The sequence below is a fragment of the Oncorhynchus mykiss genome, unplaced genomic scaffold (genome assembly GCF_013265735.2).
Source record: "Oncorhynchus mykiss isolate Arlee unplaced genomic scaffold, USDA_OmykA_1.1 un_scaffold_291, whole genome shotgun sequence".
NCBI classification, from domain to species: Eukaryota; Metazoa; Chordata; class Actinopteri; order Salmoniformes; family Salmonidae; genus Oncorhynchus; species Oncorhynchus mykiss.
The window spans coordinates 150,943-172,057 of NW_023493742.1; the positions used below are offsets into that span (position 1 = coordinate 150,943).

Below are 21,115 nucleotides of genomic sequence, written 5' to 3' on the forward strand. Positions count from 1 at the left end.
TGAGAGTCTCAGCTTTCCATAGAGGGGTCACAGTAGTTTCTAGCTCTAACCATTCAGTCTATACAGATGTTTTTGTTAGAAGTGTTAAAGCCCAACACTGCAAACGTATAGTTAGTACCAATGCTCCACGTTTTTTCAAACGTCCACCACACCAGCTCCTCGTTAGTATAGTGGTGAGTATCCCCGCCTGTCACGCGGGAGACCGGGGTTCAATTCCCCGACGGGGAGAAAGGACTGCTTTTTTTTTTAGGGTGAACAATGTAGCTGAGCCCACTATGCGAAAAATATGCTTGGAGATAAAGCTTTATGATACGATTTCCAGCATTATCTCAGTATTCCAAGGCATTGGTTGTTCAGTGGTAGAATTCTCGCCTGCCACGCGGGAGGCCGGGTTCGATTCCCGGCCAATGCAGGATGTTTTGAACATGTAATTTCGAGAAGTATGCAAACCCCTGAGGGAGAAATCTGTGCTCGATTGCCAGGCCAACAGAAATCTCAACTGACTCTTGAAAAATCTGACTTTGCTTTCATTTTCAGTTTGGACATTTACTCATTCTCAGAAGACTTTGGTGAATCCATTGTAGATGTCCAGTGTGTGAGATGATTTACTTTGTGCAAGGCTTAAGTTGTTAAATGGGAAACGAGTAACCAACTAGTCATCGACAACTGTCTTGAGTTTGGCATTTGTGACAATGTCCTGGGACATCCCACAAACGCGTCACCTTCTAACTACGAGTGTGTGGCCTGTGAGTGGTATAGAGCGAAATCGATTACATGTACGTTTTCGTGAGAGTCTCAGCTTTCCATAGAGGGGTCACAGTAGTTTCTAGCTCTAACCATTCAGTCTATACAGATGTTTTTGTTAGAAGTGTTAAAGCCCAACACTGCAAACGTATAGTTAGTACCAATGCTCCACGTTTTTTCAAACGTCCACCACACCAGCTCCTCGTTAGTATAGTGGTGAGTATCCCCGCCTGTCACGCGGGAGACCGGGGTTCAATTCCCCGACGGGGAGAAAGGACTGCTTTTTTTTTTAGGGTGAACAATGTAGCTGAGCCCACTATGCGAAAAATATGCTTGGAGATAAAGCTTTATGATACGATTTCCAGCATTATCTCAGTATTCCAAGGCATTGGTTGTTCAGTGGTAGAATTCTCGCCTGCCACGCGGGAGGCCGGGTTCGATTCCCGGCCAATGCAGGATGTTTTGAACATGTAATTTCGAGAAGTATGCAAACCCCTGAGGGAGAAATCTGTGCTCGATTGCCAGGCCAACAGAAATCTCAACTGACTCTTGAAAAATCTGACTTTGCTTTCATTTTCAGTTTGGACATTTACTCATTCTCAGAAGACTTTGGTGAATCCATTGTAGATGTCCAGTGTGTGAGATGATTTACTTTGTGCAAGGCTTAAGTTGTTAAATGGGAAACGAGTAACCAACTAGTCATCGACAACTGTCTTGAGTTTGGCATTTGTGACAATGTCCTGGGACATCCCACAAACGCGTCACCTTCTAACTACGAGTGTGTGGCCTGTGAGTGGTATAGAGCGAAATCGATTACATGTACGTTTTCGTGAGAGTCTCAGCTTTCCATAGAGGGGTCACAGTAGTTTCTAGCTCTAACCATTCAGTCTATACAGATGTTTTTGTTAGAAGTGTTAAAGCCCAACACTGCAAACGTATAGTTAGTACCAATGCTCCACGTTTTTTCAAACGTCCACCACACCAGCTCCTCGTTAGTATAGTGGTGAGTATCCCCGCCTATCACGCGGGAGACCGGGGTTCAATTCCCCGACGGGGAGAAAGGACTGCTTTTTTTTTTAGGGTGAACAATGTAGCTGAGCCCACTATGCGAAAAATATGCTTGGAGATAAAGCTTTATGATACGATTTCCAGCATTATCTCAGTATTCCAAGGCATTGGTTGTTCAGTGGTAGAATTCTCGCCTGCCACGCGGGAGGCCCGGGTTCGATTCCCGGCCAATGCAGGATGTTTTGAACATGTAATTTCGAGAAGTATGCAAACCCCTGAGGGAGAAACTGCAAACGTATAGTTAGTACCAATGCTCCACGTATTTTCAAATGTTCACCACACCAGCTCCTCGTTAGTATAGTGGTGAGTATCCCTGCCTGTCACGCGGGAGACCGGGGTTCAATTCCCAGACGGGGAGAAAGGACTGCTTTTTTTTTTAGGGTGAACAATGTAGCTGAGCCCACTTTGCGAAAAATATGCTTGGAGATAAAGCTTTATGATACGATTTCCAGCATTATCTCAGTATTCCAAGTCATTGGTTGTTCAGTGGTAGAATTCTCGCCTGCCACGCGGGAGGCCCGGGTTCGATTCCCGGCCAATGCAGGATGTTTTGAACATGTAATTTCGAGAAGTATGCAAACCCCTGAGGGAGAAATCTGTGCTCGATTGCCAGGCCAACAGAAATCTCAACTGACTCTTGAAAAATCTGACTTTGCTTTCATTTTCAGTTTGGACATTTACTCATTCTCAGAAGACTTTGGTGAATCCATTGTAGATGTCCAGTGTGTGAGATGATTTACTTTGTGCAAGGCTTAAGTTGTTAAATGGGAAACGAGTAACCAACTAGTCATCGACAACTGTCTTGAGTTTGGCATTTGTGACAATGTCCTGGGACATCCCACAAACGCGTCACCTTCTAACTACGAGTGTGTGGCCTGTGAGTGGTATAGAGCGAAATCGATTACATGTACGTTTTCGTGAGAGTCTCAGCTTTCCATAGAGGGGTCACAGTAGTTTCTAGCTCTAACCATTCAGTCTATACAGATGTTTTTGTTAGAAGTGTTAAAGCCCAACACTGCAAACGTATAGTTAGTACCAATGCTCCACGTTTTTTCAAACGTCCACCACACCAGCTCCTCGTTAGTATAGTGGTGAGTATCCCCGCCTGTCACGCGGGAGACCGGGGTTCAATTCCCCGACGGGGAGAAAGGACTGCTTTTTTTTTTAGGGTGAACAATGTAGCTGAGCCCACTATGCGAAAAATATGCTTGGAGATAAAGCTTTATGATACGATTTCCAGCATTATCTCAGTATTCCAAGGCATTGGTTGTTCAGTGGTAGAATTCTCGCCTGCCACGCGGGAGGCCGGGTTCGATTCCCGGCCAATGCAGGATGTTTTGAACATGTAATTTCGAGAAGTATGCAAACCCCTGAGGGAGAAATCTGTGCTCGATTGCCAGGCCAACAGAAATCTCAACTGACTCTTGAAAAATCTGACTTTGCTTTCATTTTCAGTTTGGACATTTACTCATTCTCAGAAGACTTTGGTGAATCCATTGTAGATGTCCAGTGTGTGAGATGATTTACTTTGTGCAAGGCTTAAGTTGTTAAATGGGAAACGAGTAACCAACTAGTCATCGACAACTGTCTTGAGTTTGGCATTTGTGACAATGTCCTGGGACATCCCACAAACGCGTCACCTTCTAACTACGAGTGTGTGGCCTGTGAGTGGTATAGAGCGAAATCGATTACATGTACGTTTTCGTGAGAGTCTCAGCTTTCCATAGAGGGGTCACAGTAGTTTCTAGCTCTAACCATTCAGTCTATACAGATGTTTTTGTTAGAAGTGTTAAAGCCCAACACTGCAAACGTATAGTTAGTACCAATGCTCCACGTTTTTTCAAACGTCCACCACACCAGCTCCTCGTTAGTATAGTGGTGAGTATCCCCGCCTGTCACGCGGGAGACCGGGGTTCAATTCCCCGACGGGGAGAAAGGACTGCTTTTTTTTTTAGGGTGAACAATGTAGCTGAGCCCACTATGCGAAAAATATGCTTGGAGATAAAGCTTTATGATACGATTTCCAGCATTATCTCAGTATTCCAAGGCATTGGTTGTTCAGTGGTAGAATTCTCGCCTGCCACGCGGGAGGCCGGGTTCGATTCCCGGCCAATGCAGGATGTTTTGAACATGTAATTTCGAGAAGTATGCAAACCCCTGAGGGAGAAATCTGTGCTCGATTGCCAGGCCAACAGAAATCTCAACTGACTCTTGAAAAATCTGACTTTGCTTTCATTTTCAGTTTGGACATTTACTCATTCTCAGAAGACTTTGGTGAATCCATTGTAGATGTCCAGTGTGTGAGATGATTTACTTTGTGCAAGGCTTAAGTTGTTAAATGGGAAACGAGTAACCAACTAGTCATCGACAACTGTCTTGAGTTTGGCATTTGTGACAATGTCCTGGGACATCCCACAAACGCGTCACCTTCTAACTACGAGTGTGTGGCCTGTGAGTGGTATAGAGCGAAATCGATTACATGTACGTTTTCGTGAGAGTCTCAGCTTTCCATAGAGGGGTCACAGTAGTTTCTAGCTCTAACCATTCAGTCTATACAGATGTTTTTGTTAGAAGTGTTAAAGCCCAACACTGCAAACGTATAGTTAGTACCAATGCTCCACGTTTTTTCAAACGTCCACCACACCAGCTCCTCGTTAGTATAGTGGTGAGTATCCCCGCCTGTCACGCGGGAGACCGGGGTTCAATTCCCCGACGGGGAGAAAGGACTGCTTTTTTTTTTAGGGTGAACAATGTAGCTGAGCCCACTATGCGAAAAATATGCTTGGAGATAAAGCTTTATGATACGATTTCCAGCATTATCTCAGTATTCCAAGGCATTGGTTGTTCAGTGGTAGAATTCTCGCCTGCCACGCGGGAGGCCGGGTTCGATTCCCGGCCAATGCAGGATGTTTTGAACATGTAATTTCGAGAAGTATGCAAACCCCTGAGGGAGAAATCTGTGCTCGATTGCCAGGCCAACAGAAATCTCAACTGACTCTTGAAAAATCTGACTTTGCTTTCATTTTCAGTTTGGACATTTACTCATTCTCAGAAGACTTTGGTGAATCCATTGTAGATGTCCAGTGTGTGAGATGATTTACTTTGTGCAAGGCTTAAGTTGTTAAATGGGAAACGAGTAACCAACTAGTCATCGACAACTGTCTTGAGTTTGGCATTTGTGACAATGTCCTGGGACATCCCACAAACGCGTCACCTTCTAACTACGAGTGTGTGGCCTGTGAGTGGTATAGAGCGAAATCGATTACATGTACGTTTTCGTGAGAGTCTCAGCTTTCCATAGAGGGGTCACAGTAGTTTCTAGCTCTAACCATTCAGTCTATACAGATGTTTTTGTTAGAAGTGTTAAAGCCCAACACTGCAAACGTATAGTTAGTACCAATGCTCCACGTTTTTTCAAACGTCCACCACACCAGCTCCTCGTTAGTATAGTGGTGAGTATCCCCGCCTATCACGCGGGAGACCGGGGTTCAATTCCCCGACGGGGAGAAAGGACTGCTTTTTTTTTTAGGGTGAACAATGTAGCTGAGCCCACTATGCGAAAAATATGCTTGGAGATAAAGCTTTATGATACGATTTCCAGCATTATCTCAGTATTCCAAGGCATTGGTTGTTCAGTGGTAGAATTCTCGCCTGCCACGCGGGAGGCCCGGGTTCGATTCCCGGCCAATGCAGGATGTTTTGAACATGTAATTTCGAGAAGTATGCAAACCCCTGAGGGAGAAACTGCAAACGTATAGTTAGTACCAATGCTCCACGTATTTTCAAATGTTCACCACACCAGCTCCTCGTTAGTATAGTGGTGAGTATCCCTGCCTGTCACGCGGGAGACCGGGGTTCAATTCCCAGACGGGGAGAAAGGACTGCTTTTTTTTTTAGGGTGAACAATGTAGCTGAGCCCACTTTGCTAAAAATATGCTTGGAGATAAAGCTTTATGATACGATTTCCAGCATTATCTCAGTATTCCAAGTCATTGGTTGTTCAGTGGTAGAATTCTCGCCTGCCACGCGGGAGGCCCGGGTTCGATTCCCGGCCAATGCAGGATGTTTTGAACATGTAATTTCGAGAAGTATGCAAACCCCTGAGGGAGAAATCTGTGCTCGATTGCCAGGCCAACAGAAATCTCAACTGACTCTTGAAAAATCTGACTTTGCTTTCATTTTCAGTTTGGACATTTACTCATTCTCAGAAGACTTTGGTGAATCCATTGTAGATGTCCAGTGTGTGAGATGATTTACTTTGTGCAAGGCTTAAGTTGTTAAATGGGAAACGAGTAACCAACTAGTCATCGACAACTGTCTTGAGTTTGGCATTTGTGACAATGTCCTGGGACATCCCACAAACGCGTCACCTTCTAACTACGAGTGTGTGGCCTGTGAGTGGTATAGAGCGAAATCGATTACATGTACGTTTTCGTGAGAGTCTCAGCTTTCCATAGAGGGGTCACAGTAGTTTCTAGCTCTAACCATTCAGTCTATACAGATGTTTTTGTTAGAAGTGTTAAAGCCCAACACTGCAAACGTATAGTTAGTACCAATGCTCCACGTTTTTTCAAACGTCCACCACACCAGCTCCTCGTTAGTATAGTGGTGAGTATCCCCGCCTGTCACGCGGGAGACCGGGGTTCAATTCCCCGACGGGGAGAAAGGACTGCTTTTTTTTTTAGGGTGAACAATGTAGCTGAGCCCACTATGCGAAAAATATGCTTGGAGATAAAGCTTTATGATACGATTTCCAGCATTATCTCAGTATTCCAAGGCATTGGTTGTTCAGTGGTAGAATTCTCGCCTGCCACGCGGGAGGCCGGGTTCGATTCCCGGCCAATGCAGGATGTTTTGAACATGTAATTTCGAGAAGTATGCAAACCCCTGAGGGAGAAATCTGTGCTCGATTGCCAGGCCAACAGAAATCTCAACTGACTCTTGAAAAATCTGACTTTGCTTTCATTTTCAGTTTGGACATTTACTCATTCTCAGAAGACTTTGGTGAATCCATTGTAGATGTCCAGTGTGTGAGATGATTTACTTTGTGCAAGGCTTAAGTTGTTAAATGGGAAACGAGTAACCAACTAGTCATCGACAACTGTCTTGAGTTTGGCATTTGTGACAATGTCCTGGGACATCCCACAAACGCGTCACCTTCTAACTACGAGTGTGTGGCCTGTGAGTGGTATAGAGCGAAATCGATTACATGTACGTTTTCGTGAGAGTCTCAGCTTTCCATAGAGGGGTCACAGTAGTTTCTAGCTCTAACCATTCAGTCTATACAGATGTTTTTGTTAGAAGTGTTAAAGCCCAACACTGCAAACGTATAGTTAGTACCAATGCTCCACGTTTTTTCAAACGTCCACCACACCAGCTCCTCGTTAGTATAGTGGTGAGTATCCCCGCCTGTCACGCGGGAGACCGGGGTTCAATTCCCCGACGGGGAGAAAGGACTGCTTTTTTTTTTAGGGTGAACAATGTAGCTGAGCCCACTATGCGAAAAATATGCTTGGAGATAAAGCTTTATGATACGATTTCCAGCATTATCTCAGTATTCCAAGGCATTGGTTGTTCAGTGGTAGAATTCTCGCCTGCCACGCGGGAGGCCGGGTTCGATTCCCGGCCAATGCAGGATGTTTTGAACATGTAATTTCGAGAAGTATGCAAACCCCTGAGGGAGAAATCTGTGCTCGATTGCCAGGCCAACAGAAATCTCAACTGACTCTTGAAAAATCTGACTTTGCTTTCATTTTCAGTTTGGACATTTACTCATTCTCAGAAGACTTTGGTGAATCCATTGTAGATGTCCAGTGTGTGAGATGATTTACTTTGTGCAAGGCTTAAGTTGTTAAATGGGAAACGAGTAACCAACTAGTCATCGACAACTGTCTTGAGTTTGGCATTTGTGACAATGTCCTGGGACATCCCACAAACGCGTCACCTTCTAACTACGAGTGTGTGGCCTGTGAGTGGTATAGAGCGAAATCGATTACATGTACGTTTTCGTGAGAGTCTCAGCTTTCCATAGAGGGGTCACAGTAGTTTCTAGCTCTAACCATTCAGTCTATACAGATGTTTTTGTTAGAAGTGTTAAAGCCCAACACTGCAAACGTATAGTTAGTACCAATGCTCCACGTTTTTTCAAACGTCCACCACACCAGCTCCTCGTTAGTATAGTGGTGAGTATCCCCGCCTGTCACGCGGGAGACCGGGGTTCAATTCCCCGACGGGGAGAAAGGACTGCTTTTTTTTTTAGGGTGAACAATGTAGCTGAGCCCACTATGCGAAAAATATGCTTGGAGATAAAGCTTTATGATACGATTTCCAGCATTATCTCAGTATTCCAAGGCATTGGTTGTTCAGTGGTAGAATTCTCGCCTGCCACGCGGGAGGCCGGGTTCGATTCCCGGCCAATGCAGGATGTTTTGAACATGTAATTTCGAGAAGTATGCAAACCCCTGAGGGAGAAATCTGTGCTCGATTGCCAGGCCAACAGAAATCTCAACTGACTCTTGAAAAATCTGACTTTGCTTTCATTTTCAGTTTGGACATTTACTCATTCTCAGAAGACTTTGGTGAATCCATTGTAGATGTCCAGTGTGTGAGATGATTTACTTTGTGCAAGGCTTAAGTTGTTAAATGGGAAACGAGTAACCAACTAGTCATCGACAACTGTCTTGAGTTTGGCATTTGTGACAATGTCCTGGGACATCCCACAAACGCGTCACCTTCTAACTACGAGTGTGTGGCCTGTGAGTGGTATAGAGCGAAATCGATTACATGTACGTTTTCGTGAGAGTCTCAGCTTTCCATAGAGGGGTCACAGTAGTTTCTAGCTCTAACCATTCAGTCTATACAGATGTTTTTGTTAGAAGTGTTAAAGCCCAACACTGCAAACGTATAGTTAGTACCAATGCTCCACGTTTTTTCAAACGTCCACCACACCAGCTCCTCGTTAGTATAGTGGTGAGTATCCCCGCCTGTCACGCGGGAGACCGGGGTTCAATTCCCCGACGGGGAGAAAGGACTGCTTTTTTTTTTAGGGTGAACAATGTAGCTGAGCCCACTATGCGAAAAATATGCTTGGAGATAAAGCTTTATGATACGATTTCCAGCATTATCTCAGTATTCCAAGGCATTGGTTGTTCAGTGGTAGAATTCTCGCCTGCCACGCGGGAGGCCCGGGTTCGATTCCCGGCCAATGCAGGATGTTTTGAACATGTAATTTCGAGAAGTATGCAAACCCCTGAGGGAGAAATCTGTGCTCGATTGCCAGGCCAACAGAAATCTCAACTGACTCTTGAAAAATCTGACTTTGCTTTCATTTTCAGTTTGGACATTTACTCATTCTCAGAAGACTTTGGTGAATCCATTGTAGATGTCCAGTGTGTGAGGTGATTTATTTTGTGCAAGGCTTAAGTTGTTAAATGGGAAACGAGTAACCAACTAGTCATCGACAACTGTCTTGAGTTTGGCATTTGTGACAATGTCCTGGGACATCCCACAAACACGTCACCTTCTAACTACGAGTGTGTGGCCTGTGAGTGGTATAGAGCGAAATCGATTACATGTACGTTTTCGTGAGAGTCTCAGCTTTCCATAGAGGGGTCACAGTAGTTTCTAGCTCTAACCATTCAGTCTATACAGATGTTTTTGTTAGAAGTGTTAAAGCCCAACACTGCAAACGTATAGTTAGTACCAATGCTCCACGTTTTTTCAAACGTCCATCACACCAGCTCCTCGTTAGTATAGTGGTGAGTATCCCCGCCTGTCACGCGGGAGACCGGGGTTCAATTCCCCGACGGGGAGAAAGGACTGCTTTTTTTTTTAGGGTGAACAATGTAGCTGAGCCCACTATGCGAAAAATATGCTTGGAGATAAAGCTTTATGATACGATTTCCAGCATTATCTCAGTATTCCAAGGCATTGGTTGTTCAGTGGTAGAATTCTCGCCTGCCATGCGGGAGGCCCGGGTTCGATTCCCGGCCAATGCAGGATGTTTTGAACATGTAATTTCGAGAAGTATGCAAACCCCTGAGGGAGAAATCTGTGCTCGATTGCCAGGCCAACAGAAATCTCAACTGACTCTTGAAAAATCTGACTTTGCTTTCATTTTCAGTTTGGACATTTACTCATTCTCAGAAGACTTTGGTGAATCCATTGTAGATGTCCAGTGTGTGAGGTGATTTACTTTGTGCAAGGCTTAAGTTGTTAAATGGGAAACGAGTAACCAACTAGTCATCGACAACTGTCTTGAGTTTGGCATTTGTGACAATGTCCTGGGACATCCCACAAACGCGTCACCTTCTAACTACGAGTGTGTGGCCTGTGAGTGGTATAGAGCGAAATCGATTACATGTACGTTTTCGTGAGAGTCTCAGCTTTCCATAGAGGGGTCACAGTAGTTTCTAGCTCTAACCATTCAGTCTATACAGATGTTTTTGTTAGAAGTGTTAAAGCCCAACACTGCAAACGTATAGTTAGTACCAATGCTCCACGTTTTTTCAAACGTCCACCACACCAGCTCCTCGTTAGTATAGTGGTGAGTATCCCCGCCTGTCACGCGGGAGACCGGGGTTCAATTCCCCGACGGGGAGAAAGGACTGCTTTTTTTTTTAGGGTGAACAATGTAGCTGAGCCCACTATGCGAAAAATATGCTTGGAGATAAAGCTTTATGATACGATTTCCAGCATTATCTCAGTATTCCAAGGCATTGGTTGTTCAGTGGTAGAATTCTCGCCTGCCATGCGGGAGGCCCGGGTTCGATTCCCGGCCAATGCAGGATGTTTTGAACATGTAATTTCGAGAAGTATGCAAACCCCTGAGGGAGAAATCTGTGCTCGATTGCCAGGCCAACAGAAATCTCAACTGACTCTTGAAAAATCTGACTTTGCTTTCATTTTCAGTTTGGACATTTACTCATTCTCAGAAGACTTTGGTGAATCCATTGTAGATGTCCAGTGTGTGAGGTGATTTACTTTGTGCAAGGCTTAAGTTGTTAAATGGGAAACGAGTAACCAACTAGTCATCGACAACTGTCTTGAGTTTGGCATTTGTGACAATGTCCTGGGACATCCCACAAACGCGTCACCTTCTAACTACGAGTGTGTGGCCTGTGAGTGGTATAGAGCGAAATCGATTACATGTACGTTTTCGTGAGAGTCTCAGCTTTCCATAGAGGGGTCACAGTAGTTTCTAGCTCTAACCATTCAGTCTATACAGATGTTTTTGTTAGAAGTGTTAAAGCCCAACACTGCAAACGTATAGTTAGTACCAATGCTCCACGTTTTTTCAAACGTCCACCACACCAGCTCCTCGTTAGTATAGTGGTGAGTATCCCCGCCTGTCACGCGGGAGACCGGGGTTCAATTCCCCGACGGGGAGAAAGGACTGCTTTTTTTTTAGGGTGAACAATGTAGCTGAGCCCACTATGCGAAAAATATGCTTGGAGATAAAGCTTTATGATACGATTTTCCAGCATTATCTCAGTATTCCAAGGCATTGGTTGTTCAGTGGTAGAATTCTCGCCTGCCACGCGGGAGGCCTGGGTTCGATTCCCGGCCAATGCAGGATGTTTTGAACATGTAATTTCGAGAAGTATGCAAACCCCTGAGGGAGAAATCTGTGCTCGATTGCCAGGCCAACAGAAATCTCAACTGACTCTTGAAAAATCTGACTTTGCTTTCATTTTCAGTTTGGACATTTACTCATTCTCAGAAGACTTTGGTGAATCCATTGTAGATGTCCAGTGTGTGAGGTGATTTACTTTGTGCAAGGCTTAAGTTGTTAAATGGGAAACGAGTAACCAACTAGTCATCGACAACTGTCTTGAGTTTGGCATTTGTGACAATGTCCTGGGACATCCCACAAACGCGTCACCTTCTAACTACGAGTGTGTGGCCTGTGAGTGGTATAGAGCGAAATCGATTACATGTACGTTTTCGTGAGAGTCTCAGCTTTCCATAGAGGGGTCACAGTAGTTTCTAGCTCTAACCATTCAGTCTATACAGATGTTTTTGTTAGAAGTGTTAAAGCCCAACACTGCAAACGTATAGTTAGTACCAATGCTCCACGTTTTTTCAAACGTCCACCACACCAGCTCCTCGTTAGTATAGTGGTGAGTATCCCCGCCTGTCACGCGGGAGACCGGGGTTCAATTCCCCGACGGGGAGAAAGGACTGCTTTTTTTTTAGGGTGAACAATGTAGCTGAGCCCACTATGCGAAAAATATGCTTGGAGATAAAGCTTTATGATACGATTTTCCAGCATTATCTCAGTATTCCAAGGCATTGGTTGTTCAGTGGTAGAATTCTCGCCTGCCACGCGGGAGGCCCGGGTTCGATTCCCGGCCAATGCAGGATGTTTTGAACATGTAATTTCGAGAAGTATGCAAACCCCTGAGGGAGAAATCTGTGCTCGATTGCCAGGCCAACAGAAATCTCAACTGACTCTTGAAAAATCTGACTTTGCTTTCATTTTCAGTTTGGACATTTACTCATTCTCAGAAGACTTTGGTGAATCCATTGTAGATGTCCAGTGTGTGAGGTGATTTACTTTGTGCAAGGCTTAAGTTGTTAAATGGGAAACGAGTAACCAACTAGTCATCGACAACTGTCTTGAGTTTGGCATTTGTGACAATGTCCTGGGACATCCCACAAACGCGTCACCTTCTAACTACGAGTGTGTGGCCTGTGAGTGGTATAGAGCGAAATCGATTACATGTACGTTTTCGTGAGAGTCTCAGCTTTCCATAGAGGGGTCACAGTAGTTTCTAGCTCTAACCATTCAGTCTATACAGATGTTTTTGTTAGAAGTGTTAAAGCCCAACACTGCAAACGTATAGTTAGTACCAATGCTCCACGTTTTTTCAAACGTCCACCACACCAGCTCCTCGTTAGTATAGTGGTGAGTATCCCCGCCTGTCACGCGGGAGACCGGGGTTCAATTCCCCGACGGGGAGAAAGGACTGCTTTTTTTTTTAGGGTGAACAATGTAGCTGAGCCCACTATGCGAAAAATATGCTTGGAGATAAAGCTTTATGATACGATTTCCAGCATTATCTCAGTATTCCAAGGCATTGGTTGTTCAGTGGTAGAATTCTCGCCTGCCATGCGGGAGGCCCGGGTTCGATTCCCGGCCAATGCAGGATGTTTTGAACATGTAATTTCGAGAAGTATGCAAACCCCTGAGGGAGAAATCTGTGCTCGATTGCCAGGCCAACAGAAATCTCAACTGACTCTTGAAAAATCTGACTTTGCTTTCATTTTCAGTTTGGACATTTACTCATTCTCAGAAGACTTTGGTGAATCCATTGTAGATGTCCAGTGTGTGAGGTGATTTACTTTGTGCAAGGCTTAAGTTGTTAAATGGGAAACGAGTAACCAACTAGTCATCGACAACTGTCTTGAGTTTGGCATTTGTGACAATGTCCTGGGACATCCCACAAACGCGTCACCTTCTAACTACGAGTGTGTGGCCTGTGAGTGGTATAGAGCGAAATCGATTACATGTACGTTTTCGTGAGAGTCTCAGCTTTCCATAGAGGGGTCACAGTAGTTTCTAGCTCTAACCATTCAGTCTATACAGATGTTTTTGTTAGAAGTGTTAAAGCCCAACACTGCAAACGTATAGTTAGTACCAATGCTCCACGTTTTTTCAAACGTCCACCACACCAGCTCCTCGTTAGTATAGTGGTGAGTATCCCCGCCTGTCACGCGGGAGACCGGGGTTCAATTCCCCGACGGGGAGAAAGGACTGCTTTTTTTTTAGGGTGAACAATGTAGCTGAGCCCACTATGCGAAAAATATGCTTGGAGATAAAGCTTTATGATACGATTTTCCAGCATTATCTCAGTATTCCAAGGCATTGGTTGTTCAGTGGTAGAATTCTCGCCTGCCACGCGGGAGGCCTGGGTTCGATTCCCGGCCAATGCAGGATGTTTTGAACATGTAATTTCGAGAAGTATGCAAACCCCTGAGGGAGAAATCTGTGCTCGATTGCCAGGCCAACAGAAATCTCAACTGACTCTTGAAAAATCTGACTTTGCTTTCATTTTCAGTTTGGACATTTACTCATTCTCAGAAGACTTTGGTGAATCCATTGTAGATGTCCAGTGTGTGAGGTGATTTACTTTGTGCAAGGCTTAAGTTGTTAAATGGGAAACGAGTAACCAACTAGTCATCGACAACTGTCTTGAGTTTGGCATTTGTGACAATGTCCTGGGACATCCCACAAACGCGTCACCTTCTAACTACGAGTGTGTGGCCTGTGAGTGGTATAGAGCGAAATCGATTACATGTACGTTTTCGTGAGAGTCTCAGCTTTCCATAGAGGGGTCACAGTAGTTTCTAGCTCTAACCATTCAGTCTATACAGATGTTTTTGTTAGAAGTGTTAAAGCCCAACACTGCAAACGTATAGTTAGTACCAATGCTCCACGTTTTTTCAAACGTCCACCACACCAGCTCCTCGTTAGTATAGTGGTGAGTATCCCCGCCTGTCACGCGGGAGACCGGGGTTCAATTCCCCGACGGGGAGAAAGGACTGCTTTTTTTTTAGGGTGAACAATGTAGCTGAGCCCACTATGCGAAAAATATGCTTGGAGATAAAGCTTTATGATACGATTTTCCAGCATTATCTCAGTATTCCAAGGCATTGGTTGTTCAGTGGTAGAATTCTCGCCTGCCACGCGGGAGGCCTGGGTTCGATTCCCGGCCAATGCAGGATGTTTTGAACATGTAATTTCGAGAAGTATGCAAACCCCTGAGGGAGAAATCTGTGCTCGATTGCCAGGCCAACAGAAATCTCAACTGACTCTTGAAAAATCTGACTTTGCTTTCATTTTCAGTTTGGACATTTACTCATTCTCAGAAGACTTTGGTGAATCCATTGTAGATGTCCAGTGTGTGAGGTGATTTACTTTGTGCAAGGCTTAAGTTGTTAAATGGGAAACGAGTAACCAACTAGTCATCGACAACTGTCTTGAGTTTGGCATTTGTGACAATGTCCTGGGACATCCCACAAACGCGTCACCTTCTAACTACGAGTGTGTGGCCTGTGAGTGGTATAGAGCGAAATCGATTACATGTACGTTTTCGTGAGAGTCTCAGCTTTCCATAGAGGGGTCACAGTAGTTTCTAGCTCTAACCATTCAGTCTATACAGATGTTTTTGTTAGAAGTGTTAAAGCCCAACACTGCAAACGTATAGTTAGTACCAATGCTCCACGTTTTTTCAAACGTCCACCACACCAGCTCCTCGTTAGTATAGTGGTGAGTATCCCCGCCTGTCACGCGGGAGACCGGGGTTCAATTCCCCGACGGGGAGAAAGGACTGCTTTTTTTTTAGGGTGAACAATGTAGCTGAGCCCACTATGCGAAAAATATGCTTGGAGATAAAGCTTTATGATACGATTTTCCAGCATTATCTCAGTATTCCAAGGCATTGGTTGTTCAGTGGTAGAATTCTCGCCTGCCACGCGGGAGGCCTGGGTTCGATTCCCGGCCAATGCAGGATGTTTTGAACATGTAATTTCGAGAAGTATGCAAACCCCTGAGGGAGAAATCTGTGCTCGATTGCCAGGCCAACAGAAATCTCAACTGACTCTTGAAAAATCTGTCTTTGCTTTCATTTTCAGTTTGGACATTTACTCATTCTCAGAAGACTTTGGTGAATCCATTGTAGATGTCCAGTGTGTGAGGTGATTTACTTTGTGCAAGGCTTAAGTTGTTAAATGGGAAACGAGTAACCAACTAGTCATCGACAACTGTCTTGAGTTTGGCATTTGTGACAATGTCCTGGGACATCCCACAAACGCGTCACCTTCTAACTACGAGTGTGTGGCCTGTGAGTGGTATAGAGCGAAATCGATTACATGTACGTTTTCGTGAGAGTCTCAGCTTTCCATAGAGGGGTCACAGTAGTTTCTAGCTCTAACCATTCAGTCTATACAGATGTTTTTGTTAGAAGTGTTAAAGCCCAACACTGCAAACGTATAGTTAGTACCAATGCTCCACGTTTTTTCAAACGTCCACCACACCAGCTCCTCGTTAGTATAGTGGTGAGTATCCCCGCCTGTCACGCGGGAGACCGGGGTTCAATTCCCCGACGGGGAGAAAGGACTGCTTTTTTTTTAGGGTGAACAATGTAGCTGAGCCCACTATGCGAAAAATATGCTTGGAGATAAAGCTTTATGATACGATTTTCCAGCATTATCTCAGTATTCCAAGGCATTGGTTGTTCAGTGGTAGAATTCTCGCCTGCCACGCGGGAGGCCTGGGTTCGATTCCCGGCCAATGCAGGATGTTTTGAACATGTAATTTCGAGAAGTATGCAAACCCCTGAGGGAGAAATCTGTGCTCGATTGCCAGGCCAACAGAAATCTCAACTGACTCTTGAAAAATCTGTCTTTGCTTTCATTTTCAGTTTGGACATTTACTCATTCTCAGAAGACTTTGGTGAATCCATTGTAGATGTCCAGTGTGTGAGGTGATTTACTTTGTGCAAGGCTTAAGTTGTTAAATGGGAAACGAGTAACCAACTAGTCATCGACAACTGTCTTGAGTTTGGCATTTGTGACAATGTCCTGGGACATCCCACAAACGCGTCACCTTCTAACTACGAGTGTGTGGCCTGTGAGTGGTATAGAGCGAAATCGATTACATGTACGTTTTCGTGAGAGTCTCAGCTTTCCATAGAGGGGTCACAGTAGTTTCTAGCTCTAACCATTCAGTCTATACAGATGTTTTTGTTAGAAGTGTTAAAGCCCAACACTGCAAACGTATAGTTAGTACCAATGCTCCACGTTTTTTCAAACGTCCACCACACCAGCTCCTCGTTAGTATAGTGGTGAGTATCCCCGCCTGTCACGCGGGAGACCGGGGTTCAATTCCCCGACGGGGAGAAAGGACTGCTTTTTTTTTAGGGTGAACAATGTAGCTGAGCCCACTATGCGAAAAATATGCTTGGAGATAAAGCTTTATGATACGATTTTCCAGCATTATCTCAGTATTCCAAGGCATTGGTTGTTCAGTGGTAGAATTCTCGCCTGCCACGCGGGAGGCCTGGGTTCGATTCCCGGCCAATGCAGGATGTTTTGAACATGTAATTTCGAGAAGTATGCAAACCCCTGAGGGAGAAATCTGTGCTCGATTGCCAGGCCAACAGAAATCTCAACTGACTCTTGAAAAATCTGACTTTGCTTTCATTTTCAGTTTGGACATTTACTCATTCTCAGAAGACTTTGGTGAATCCATTGTAGATGTCCAGTGTGTGAGGTGATTTACTTTGTGCAAGGCTTAAGTTGTTAAATGGGAAACGAGTAACCAACTAGTCATCGACAACTGTCTTGAGTTTGGCATTTGTGACAATGTCCTGGGACATCCCACAAACGCGTCACCTTCTAACTACGAGTGTGTGGCCTGTGAGTGGTATAGAGCGAAATCGATTACATGTACGTTTTCGTGAGAGTCTCAGCTTTCCATAGAGGGGTCACAGTAGTTTCTAGCTCTAACCATTCAGTCTATACAGATGTTTTTGTTAGAAGTGTTAAAGCCCAACACTGCAAACGTATAGTTAGTACCAATGCTCCACGTTTTTTCAAACGTCCACCACACCAGCTCCTCGTTAGTATAGTGGTGAGTATCCCCGCCTGTCACGCGGGAGACCGGGGTTCAATTCCCCGACGGGGAGAAAGGACTGCTTTTTTTTTAGGGTGAACAATGTAGCTGAGCCCACTATGCGAAAAATATGCTTGGAGATAAAGCTTTATGATACGATTTTCCAGCATTATCTCAGTATTCCAAGGCATTGGTTGTTCAGTGGTAGAATTCTCGCCTGCCACGCGGGAGGCCTGGGTTCGATTCCCGGCCAATGCAGGATGTTTTGAACATGTAATTTCGAGAAGTATGCAAACCCCTGAGGGAGAAATCTGTGCTCGATTGCCAGGCCAACAGAAATCTCAACTGACTCTTGAAAAATCTGTCTTTGCTTTCATTTTCAGTTTGGACATTTACTCATTCTCAGAAGACTTTGGTGAATCCATTGTAGATGTCCAGTGTGTGAGGTGATTTACTTTGTGCAAGGCTTAAGTTGTTAAATGGGAAACGAGTAACCAACTAGTCATCGACAACTGTCTTGAGTTTGGCATTTGTGACAATGTCCTGGGACATCCCACAAACGCGTCACCTTCTAACTACGAGTGTGTGGCCTGTGAGTGGTATAGAGCGAAATCGATTACATGTACGTTTTCGTGAGAGTCTCAGCTTTCCATAGAGGGGTCACAGTAGTTTCTAGCTCTAACCATTCAGTCTATACAGATGTTTTTGTTAGAAGTGTTAAAGCCCAACACTGCAAACGTATAGTTAGTACCAATGCTCCACGTTTTTTCAAACGTCCACCACACCAGCTCCTCGTTAGTATAGTGGTGAGTATCCCCGCCTGTCACGCGGGAGACCGGGGTTCAATTCCCCGACGGGGAGAAAGGACTGCTTTTTTTTTAGGGTGAACAATGTAGCTGAGCCCACTATGCGAAAAATATGCTTGGAGATAAAGCTTTATGATACGATTTTCCAGCATTATCTCAGTATTCCAAGGCATTGGTTGTTCAGTGGTAGAATTCTCGCCTGCCACGCGGGAGGCCTGGGTTCGATTCCCGGCCAATGCAGGATGTTTTGAACATGTAATTTCGAGAAGTATGCAAACCCCTGAGGGAGAAATCTGTGCTCGATTGCCAGGCCAACAGAAATCTCAACTGACTCTTGAAAAATCTGACTTTGCTTTCATTTTCAGTTTGGACATTTACTCATTCTCAGAAGACTTTGGTGAATCCATTGTAGATGTCCAGTGTGTGAGGTGATTTACTTTGTGCAAGGCTTAAGTTGTTAAATGGGAAACGAGTAACCAACTAGTCATCGACAACTGTCTTGAGTTTGGCATTTGTGACAATGTCCTGGGACATCCCACAAACGCGTCACCTTCTAACTACGAGTGTGTGGCCTGTGAGTGGTATAGAGCGAAATCGATTACATGTACGTTTTCGTGAGAGTCTCAGCTTTCCATAGAGGGGTCACAGTAGTTTCTAGCTCTAACCATTCAGTCTATACAGATGTTTTTGTTAGAAGTGTTAAAGCCCAACACTGCAAACGTATAGTTAGTACCAATGCTCCACGTTTTTTCAAACGTCCACCACACCAGCTCCTCGTTAGTATAGTGGTGAGTATCCCCGCCTGTCACGCGGGAGACCGGGGTTCAATTCCCCGACGGGGAGAAAGGACTGCTTTTTTTTTAGGGTGAACAATGTAGCTGAGCCCACTATGCGAAAAATATGCTTGGAGATAAAGCTTTATGATACGATTTTCCAGCATTATCTCAGTATTCCAAGGCATTGGTTGTTCAGTGGTAGAATTCTCGCCTGCCACGCGGGAGGCCTGGGTTCGATTCCCGGCCAATGCAGGATGTTTTGAACATGTAATTTCGAGAAGTATGCAAACCCCTGAGGGAGAAATCTGTGCTCGATTGCCAGGCCAACAGAAATCTCAACTGACTCTTGAAAAATCTGTCTTTGCTTTCATTTTCAGTTTGGACATTTACTCATTCTCAGAAGACTTTGGTGAATCCATTGTAGATGTCCAGTGTGTGAGGTGATTTACTTTGTGCAAGGCTTAAGTTGTTAAATGGGAAACGAGTAACCAACTAGTCATCGACAACTGTCTTGAGTTTGGCATTTGTGACAATGTCCTGGGACATCCCACAAACGCGTCACCTTCTAACTACGAGTGTGTGGCCTGTGAGTGGTATAGAGCGAAATCGATTACATGTACGTTTTCGTGAGAGTCTCAGCTTTCCATAGAGGGGTCACAGTAGTTTCTAGCTCTAACCATTCAGTCTATACAGATGTTTTTGTTAGAAGTGTTAAAGCCCAACACTGCAAACGTATAGTTAGTACCAATGCTCCACGTTTTTTCAAACGTCCACCACACCAGCTCCTCGTTAGTATAGTGGTGAGTATCCCCGCCTGTCACGCGGGAGACCGGGGTTCAATTCCCCGACGGGGAGAAAGGACTGCTTTTTTTTTAGGGTGAACAATGTAGCTGAGCCCACTATGCGAAAAATATGCTTGGAGATAAAGCTTTATGATACGATTTTCCAGCATTATCTCAGTATTCCAAGGCATTGGTTGTTCAGTGGTAGAATTCTCGCCTGCCACGCGGGAGGCCTGGGTTCGATTCCCGGCCAATGCAGGATGTTTTGAACATGTAATTTCGAGAAGTATGCAAACCCCTGAGGGAGAAATCTGTGCTCGATTGCCAGGCCAACAGAAATCTCAACTGACTCTTGAAAAATCTGTCTTTGCTTTCATTTTCAGTTTGGACATTTACTCATTCTCAGAAGACTTTGGTGAATCCATTGTAGATGTCCAGTGTGTGAGGTGATTTACTTTGTGCAAGGCTTAAGTTGTTAAATGGGAAACGAGTAACCAACTAGTCATCGACAACTGTCTTGAGTTTGGCATTTGTGACAATGTCCTGGGACATCCCACAAACGCGTCACCTTCTAACTACGAGTGTGTGGCCTGTGAGTGGTATAGAGCGAAATCGATTACATGTACGTTTTCGTGAGAGTCTCAGCTTTCCATAGAGGGGTCACAGTAGTTTCTAGCTCTAACCATTCAGTCTATACAGATGTTTTTGTTAGAAGTGTTAAAGCCCAACACTGCAAACGTATAGTTAGTACCAATACTCCACGTTTTTTCAAACGTCCACCACACCAGCTCCTCGTTAGTATAGTGGTGAGTATCCCCGCCTGTCACGCGGGAGACCGGGGTTCAATTCCCCGACGGGGAGAAAGGACTGCTTTTTTTTTAGGGTGAACAATGTAGCTGAGCCCACTATGCGAAAAATATGCTTGGAGATAAAGCTTTATGATACGATTTTCCAGCATTATCTCAGTATTCCAAGGCATTGGTTGTTCAGTGGTAGAATTCTCGCCTGCCACGCGGGAGGCCTGGGTTCGATTCCCGGCCAATGCAGGATGTTTTGAACATGTAATTTCGAGAAGTATGCAAACCCCTGAGGGAGAAATCTGTGCTCGATTGCCAGGCCAACAGAAATCTCAACTGACTCTTGAAAAATCTGACTTTGCTTTCATTTTCAGTTTGGACATTTACTCATTCTCAGAAGACTTTGGTGAATCCATTGTAGATGTCCAGTGTGTGAGGTGATTTACTTTGTGCAAGGCTTAAGTTGTTAAATGGGAAACGAGTAACCAACTAGTCATCGACAACTGTCTTGAGTTTGGCATTT

General features: G+C 44.7%; 30 non-coding genes across 30 annotated transcripts; all 30 read left to right on the forward strand.

The window, feature by feature from the left end:
• The first annotated feature begins 156 nt into the window (after window positions 1–156).
• On the forward strand, window positions 157–228 carry trnad-guc. Its single transcript has one exon. It is a non-coding gene; the product is annotated as a tRNA-Asp (tRNA).
• Window positions 229–943: 715 nt separating this feature from the next.
• Window positions 944–1,015, forward strand: trnad-guc. Its single transcript has one exon. It is a non-coding gene; the product is annotated as a tRNA-Asp (tRNA).
• Window positions 1,016–1,730: 715 nt separating this feature from the next.
• trnad-auc lies at window positions 1,731–1,802 on the forward strand. Its single transcript has one exon. It is a non-coding gene; the product is annotated as a tRNA-Asp (tRNA).
• A 114-nt stretch (window positions 1,803–1,916) lies between these two features.
• trnag-gcc lies at window positions 1,917–1,987 on the forward strand. Its single transcript has one exon. It is a non-coding gene; the product is annotated as a tRNA-Gly (tRNA).
• An 899-nt stretch (window positions 1,988–2,886) lies between these two features.
• Window positions 2,887–2,958, forward strand: trnad-guc. Its single transcript has one exon. It is a non-coding gene; the product is annotated as a tRNA-Asp (tRNA).
• Window positions 2,959–3,673: 715 nt separating this feature from the next.
• On the forward strand, window positions 3,674–3,745 carry trnad-guc. Its single transcript has one exon. It is a non-coding gene; the product is annotated as a tRNA-Asp (tRNA).
• A 715-nt stretch (window positions 3,746–4,460) lies between these two features.
• Window positions 4,461–4,532, forward strand: trnad-guc. Its single transcript has one exon. It is a non-coding gene; the product is annotated as a tRNA-Asp (tRNA).
• Window positions 4,533–5,247: 715 nt separating this feature from the next.
• trnad-auc lies at window positions 5,248–5,319 on the forward strand. Its single transcript has one exon. It is a non-coding gene; the product is annotated as a tRNA-Asp (tRNA).
• A 114-nt stretch (window positions 5,320–5,433) lies between these two features.
• trnag-gcc lies at window positions 5,434–5,504 on the forward strand. Its single transcript has one exon. It is a non-coding gene; the product is annotated as a tRNA-Gly (tRNA).
• Window positions 5,505–6,403: 899 nt separating this feature from the next.
• On the forward strand, window positions 6,404–6,475 carry trnad-guc. The gene has a single exon. It is a non-coding gene; the product is annotated as a tRNA-Asp (tRNA).
• A 715-nt stretch (window positions 6,476–7,190) lies between these two features.
• trnad-guc lies at window positions 7,191–7,262 on the forward strand. The gene has a single exon. It is a non-coding gene; the product is annotated as a tRNA-Asp (tRNA).
• Window positions 7,263–7,977: 715 nt separating this feature from the next.
• On the forward strand, window positions 7,978–8,049 carry trnad-guc. Its single transcript has one exon. It is a non-coding gene; the product is annotated as a tRNA-Asp (tRNA).
• Window positions 8,050–8,764: 715 nt separating this feature from the next.
• Window positions 8,765–8,836, forward strand: trnad-guc. The gene has a single exon. It is a non-coding gene; the product is annotated as a tRNA-Asp (tRNA).
• A 114-nt stretch (window positions 8,837–8,950) lies between these two features.
• trnag-gcc lies at window positions 8,951–9,021 on the forward strand. The gene has a single exon. It is a non-coding gene; the product is annotated as a tRNA-Gly (tRNA).
• Window positions 9,022–9,552: 531 nt separating this feature from the next.
• On the forward strand, window positions 9,553–9,624 carry trnad-guc. The gene has a single exon. It is a non-coding gene; the product is annotated as a tRNA-Asp (tRNA).
• A 716-nt stretch (window positions 9,625–10,340) lies between these two features.
• Window positions 10,341–10,412, forward strand: trnad-guc. The gene has a single exon. It is a non-coding gene; the product is annotated as a tRNA-Asp (tRNA).
• Window positions 10,413–11,128: 716 nt separating this feature from the next.
• Window positions 11,129–11,200, forward strand: trnad-guc. Its single transcript has one exon. It is a non-coding gene; the product is annotated as a tRNA-Asp (tRNA).
• A 716-nt stretch (window positions 11,201–11,916) lies between these two features.
• On the forward strand, window positions 11,917–11,988 carry trnad-guc. The gene has a single exon. It is a non-coding gene; the product is annotated as a tRNA-Asp (tRNA).
• Window positions 11,989–12,102: 114 nt separating this feature from the next.
• trnag-gcc lies at window positions 12,103–12,173 on the forward strand. The gene has a single exon. It is a non-coding gene; the product is annotated as a tRNA-Gly (tRNA).
• A 531-nt stretch (window positions 12,174–12,704) lies between these two features.
• On the forward strand, window positions 12,705–12,776 carry trnad-guc. Its single transcript has one exon. It is a non-coding gene; the product is annotated as a tRNA-Asp (tRNA).
• Window positions 12,777–13,492: 716 nt separating this feature from the next.
• trnad-guc lies at window positions 13,493–13,564 on the forward strand. The gene has a single exon. It is a non-coding gene; the product is annotated as a tRNA-Asp (tRNA).
• Window positions 13,565–14,280: 716 nt separating this feature from the next.
• trnad-guc lies at window positions 14,281–14,352 on the forward strand. The gene has a single exon. It is a non-coding gene; the product is annotated as a tRNA-Asp (tRNA).
• Window positions 14,353–15,068: 716 nt separating this feature from the next.
• Window positions 15,069–15,140, forward strand: trnad-guc. The gene has a single exon. It is a non-coding gene; the product is annotated as a tRNA-Asp (tRNA).
• Window positions 15,141–15,856: 716 nt separating this feature from the next.
• trnad-guc lies at window positions 15,857–15,928 on the forward strand. The gene has a single exon. It is a non-coding gene; the product is annotated as a tRNA-Asp (tRNA).
• Window positions 15,929–16,644: 716 nt separating this feature from the next.
• Window positions 16,645–16,716, forward strand: trnad-guc. Its single transcript has one exon. It is a non-coding gene; the product is annotated as a tRNA-Asp (tRNA).
• A 716-nt stretch (window positions 16,717–17,432) lies between these two features.
• trnad-guc lies at window positions 17,433–17,504 on the forward strand. Its single transcript has one exon. It is a non-coding gene; the product is annotated as a tRNA-Asp (tRNA).
• A 716-nt stretch (window positions 17,505–18,220) lies between these two features.
• On the forward strand, window positions 18,221–18,292 carry trnad-guc. The gene has a single exon. It is a non-coding gene; the product is annotated as a tRNA-Asp (tRNA).
• A 716-nt stretch (window positions 18,293–19,008) lies between these two features.
• trnad-guc lies at window positions 19,009–19,080 on the forward strand. The gene has a single exon. It is a non-coding gene; the product is annotated as a tRNA-Asp (tRNA).
• A 716-nt stretch (window positions 19,081–19,796) lies between these two features.
• trnad-guc lies at window positions 19,797–19,868 on the forward strand. The gene has a single exon. It is a non-coding gene; the product is annotated as a tRNA-Asp (tRNA).
• Window positions 19,869–20,584: 716 nt separating this feature from the next.
• trnad-guc lies at window positions 20,585–20,656 on the forward strand. Its single transcript has one exon. It is a non-coding gene; the product is annotated as a tRNA-Asp (tRNA).
• Window positions 20,657–21,115: the final 459 nt, after the last annotated feature.